Source organism: Gossypium arboreum, chromosome 1, assembly GCF_025698485.1.
Source record: "Gossypium arboreum isolate Shixiya-1 chromosome 1, ASM2569848v2, whole genome shotgun sequence".
Taxonomy (NCBI): domain Eukaryota; kingdom Viridiplantae; phylum Streptophyta; class Magnoliopsida; order Malvales; family Malvaceae; genus Gossypium; species Gossypium arboreum.
In genome coordinates, this window is record NC_069070.1 from 46111308 (window position 1) to 46116629 (window position 5322).

The window sequence follows — 5322 nt, forward strand, 5'->3', positions numbered from 1 at the left end:
AGTGCAAATAATGAGGTAGTCCGAGTCGAGTCTCTTGATTTAAAGGAGTGCCGCAATAATATCTTCTATGACCGTCGAAGATATGTGAAAAGGGGTGTGAAACATACCTTGCGTATGTGTTTGGGAGTAAAGAGACGGAAAGGAAACTCGAATCGGTACCAGTGGTTTGTGAGTATTCGGATGTTTTTCACGAGGAGTTCCGGATTGCCACCGGTTCGAGAAGTGGAATTCGCATCGGTTGTACCGGTACTACGCCGATTTCAATAGCCCCGTGTCGTATGGCATTAACGGAATTAAAGGAATTGAAGGTTCAATTGCAAGAATTGACGGATAGAGGTTTCGCTCGACCGAAGTTTTTCTCCATGGGGCGCTTTGTATTGTTTGTGAAGAAGAAGGACGGAACCATGAGGTTGTGCATCGACTATCGTCAACTCAATAAAGTGACGATAAAGAATAAATATCCATTGCCACGAATTGACGATTTGTTTGATCAATTAAAGGGAGCCTCGGTGTTTTCAAAGATAGATTTGAGGTCGGGGTACTATCAGTTGAGGGTCCGAGAATCGGACATACCCAAAACCGCTTTTAGAACGAGGTATGGTCACTACGAATTCTTGGTGATGCCGTTTGGGCTCACTAATGCCCCTGCGGTGTTTATGGATTTAATGAATAGAATTTTCAGGCCATACTTGGATCGGTTCGTAGTTGTATTTATCGATGACATTTTGGTCTATTCGAGAGATGAAACTAAGCATGCTGAACACCTGAGGCTAGTGTTGCAAATCTTACGAGATAAGCGATTATCGCAAAGTTTAGTAAATGTGAATTTTGGTTGAAAGAGGTTAGCTTTTTGGGGCACGTGGTGTCCGTGACGGTGTCGGTGGACCCGAACAAAATTCGCCATAGTCGATTGGAGACCACCAAGGAATGTTACCGAAGTTAGGAGCTTTTGGGGCTTGCGGTTATTACCGACGATTTGTAAAGGTTTCTCGACGATAGCCACGCCAATGACGGCTACTCCAAAAGGATGTTAAGTTCGAATGGACGGAGAAATGTCGAAAAGTTTCGATCAACTGAAAGCTTATTTGGTGAAGCCCCAATTCTAGTGCAACCCGAATCGGGCAAAGAGTTTGTCATTTATAGTGACGCATCCCTACTTGGGTTGGGTTGCGTATTGATGCAAGAAGGGCGAGTTGTGGCCTATGCGTCGAGACAATTAAAGCCACATGAGAAAAATTATCCGACCCATGATCTCGAATTGGCTGCCATCGTATTCGCCTTAAAGATATGGCGACATTACTTATTTGGTGAGAAGTGCCATGTGTATTCGGATCACAAAAGTCTCAAATATTTGATGACTCAAAGAGACTTAAATCTGCGACAAAGACGATGGCTCGAGTTGTTAAAAGATTACGAACTCGTTATTGATTATCACCGGGAAAGGCCAATGTGGTTGCGGATGCCTTAAGTCGAAATCACTTTGTTTGCTTTCTGAGCGATGAATGTACACTTGTCTATTCTACCCGACAATGTGTTAGTAGCGAATTGAAGGCCAAACCATTGTTGGCTCATCAAATTCGGGAAGCTCGAAAGTTGATGAGGAGTTGCTTGCAAACGGGTGAGTGTGTTCGAGCAAGGAATCAGAGTTTCAAATTGATGATGACGATTGTTTAAGGTTTAGAAGTCGTCTGTGTGTTCCAAAGAATTCGGAACTTATTTCGATGATTCTAAATGAAGCCCATTGTAGTCGAATGTCAATCCACCCGGGTAGTACTAAAATGTACAATAACACGAAACGCCAATTTTGGTGGCCGGTATGAAACGAGACATTTCAATTTGTTTCAAGGTGTCGATATGTCAACAAGTGAAAGCGGAACATCAAGTGCCATCGGGATTACTTCACCGATCATGATACCCGAATGGAAATGGGATCGAGTCACAATGGACTTTGTATCCGGACCGCCATTGTCGATGAGTAAGAAGGATGCGATTTGGGTCGTTGTCGATAGACTAACTAAGTCGGCTCACTTTATCCCGTACATACGGATTTTCAATGGACAAATTAGCGGAATTGTACGTTTCTCGATTGTGAGATTACACGGGTGCCTATTTCTATCGTGTCGGATAGAGACCCAAGATTCACGTCGCGATTTTGGAAGAAATTGCAAGATGCTTTGGGTACCAAGCTGCATTTTAGCACCGCTTTTCATCCCCAAACCGATGGTCAATCCGAACGGATAATTCAAATACTCGAGGATATGTTGAGATGTTGCATCCTTGAGTTTAGTGGTTCATGGGAACGGTATTTACCTTTGATTGAATTCGCCTACAACAATAGCTTTCAATCAAGCATTAAGATGGCGCCTTACGAGGCTTTATACGGTCGTAAATGCCGTACCCCATTATTCGGGTGAACTTAGTGAAGGTAAATTCTTGAGGTTGATTTGGTTAAGGATGCCGAGCAAAAGTTCGAGTAATTCGTGAAAGTTTGAAAGTCGCCGGATCGCCAAAAGTCGTATGCGGATTTGAAAAGAAAAGATATTGAATATCGGGTTGGAGACAAGGTCTTTCTCAAAGTTTCACCTTGGAAGAAGGTGCTTAGATTTGGTCGTAAGGGCAAATTGAGTCCGAGGTTTATCGGGCCATATGAAGTATCCGAACGAGTTGGGCGATCGCATATCGATTAATTTTGCCCCGAGCTCGAAAGGATTCACAACGTTTTCATGTCTCGATGCTTGACGATATAGGTCGATCCATCGCACGTAATTGCTCCATCCGAGATTGAGATTCACCTAATTTGAGCTATGAAGAGGAAAGGTTCGCATTATGATGCGTGAAGTAAAAGAGTTACATAATAAGAAAATCCCGTTAGTGAAGGTGTTGTGGCATAAACACGAATTGAAGAAGCCACTTGGGAACTTGAGGACTCTATGAAAGAGCGATACCGAGCCTATTTACGAAGAAGATTTTGGGACGAAAATTTCTTAAGTGGGGAGAGTTGTGACATCCCAAAATTGACCCTAGTCGGGATGTGGTTTCGGGACCATAAAACCGAGGCATAAAAATAATTTATAATTTATTTTGATGCCTATAATATGTGTTAATTCATGTGTGACATTTTTGATGTTTCGATTTAGAGTTATAAATGTGAATTTCACTAGAAAGGGCCTAGTAGTAAACATTGAAAGTATGATGGGGAAATGTGGGATGACTAGTTTATAATGCATGCAAAAATAAGGGATTTGCATGTCAAATTTCCCCTAACATGAAGTGGCCGGCCATGACAAGGAATCATGGGCTAAACATGTCATGAAACATGTTTTGTTGGTGCACTAGGGAGAAACAATAAACAAATGAGTATGGGTAATAAAGAAAGAAAAAAAAAATGTGTGTGTGTGAGTGAAACCCCCCCCCCCCTTGCCGTGCATTGTGGAAGAGAAAAGAAAAATTTTGTTCATCCATTTTTCTCTTCTTTGGCCGAAAATACTAAGGAAAAAGGGAGGATTTTTGCTTCATGCTTGGTTTAGAAGAGAACTAGAAGGAGATTTGGCTATACTTGCATCAAGATTAAGGTATGTTTGAGGTTGTGTCATGAGATTCATGCTTGTTTTGGTTGCTAACTTGATGTGCATGTTAGCCATGGTTCAAATCCTTGTTATGCCATGGAAATGGTATTTGGCCAAGGTGGATTTTGTGTTAATGCCATTGCATGTTAAATATGAAGCTTGTTAATGGTGTATGTGTTGGGGATTGATGGCTCTTGGACTTTCTTTTTAGTATTTTTGAGTGAGACATTAAGTTCTTTGCTTAATCATGACCAAAATGATGGTGTTGTGATGTATTCGGTCATGGTATATCCACAAGTATGATTCATGCATGTTGCATGGTAGGTAAGATTTGAGCTTTGAATATGTGTTTGCACATGATGAATTGGTATGACATATATACTATTTCAAGGTATATATTTGCTTGGGATGATGTTTTCGGTTATGTAGTACATGAGAGATGTGTATTGAGCTACAATATGTAATCGTTAGTTAGTAAAATGCATGCTGTTTTGTGTGGTATTAAGTGCATAATCGGCCTCAACATGGGCATGCATATTCGGCCACATGAGGGGAAATTGGTGTGCATGCATTCGGTTAGAGGCAAGCATATTGATGCCTATTCTTGGCTTAGAAAATTGGCTAAGAGGAATACTAACTAAGGTGTTGAGTTCGATTCATGATTTTGTACATATGCGACTTTGATGCCTAATGAGTAGATATTTATATATTGGCTAGGCATCTTGAATTCCTCTTCCGATGCTCAAATGATAAAACCAATTTATTTGTTAAATTTAGCCCAAGAAGCTAGAGGTGGAGAATCAAGCAAAGGCAAAGGAAAGATAATCGAGTAGTCGATTGGAAATCGTTTCATCCAATATAAGGTAAGTCATAAAGCATATATTTGGCATTGATTTAAATGATCATAATATATATATATGCAATTGTGTTTAATGAATTGATGTGTAAGTGGAAATGTATGTGTATGGAATGATGCCATTGTTGAATGTATAAAGGTAGTAAAATGCATAACGTATTGGTCTTGGCACTAAGTGTGCGGGTATAAATGGACACGGTGACAAGATTGGCACTAAGTGTGCGGATTTAAAATTTGTACAGCACTAAGTGTGCGAATTTGATTATATAGCACTATGTGTGCGAGCTGATTATATAGCACTAAGTGTGCGGACTTATTATATGCTTTTGCATCACTATTGGCACTGAGTGTGCGATGTTATCGAGTTGATCACGGACAGCGGATCGGGTAAGTACCTCGAGCTCATGATGAATAGAAAATACGTCCATGCTTGGGGTTGAATTGGTAAGCCTTAAATCTATGTGATGATTGAAATCGTATGGTTGTGCTGGAAAATGAGTTAATGTGTAAAAATGCTTGATTATCTTGTTGTGTAGAATATGAAATGTGGATGTATGACTTGGTACGAGATTGGACCGAAAGGTCCGAGGTATTATGGTATAGATTCGATATGGATGAGTACCTAGCCTCGTTCTTTGTACATGTTGTAGTGACTTTATTAGTGGATTGATAAATGCTTATGACTTACTGAGTTGTAAACTCACTCAGTGTTTTCTTGTCACCCATTTTAGGTCACTGGGACTCGTCTTGTTGTGTGCTCGGAACCGTCGTTGAAGTCATCACACCGCTGAAATCTTGTGGTATTACTTTTTTGTTGTTGAAGAACATTTGGCATGTATAGGCTATTATATTTTGTCGAATTGTGGGTTGTAAACTTTAAGCCATGTGAAAATGGCCTAT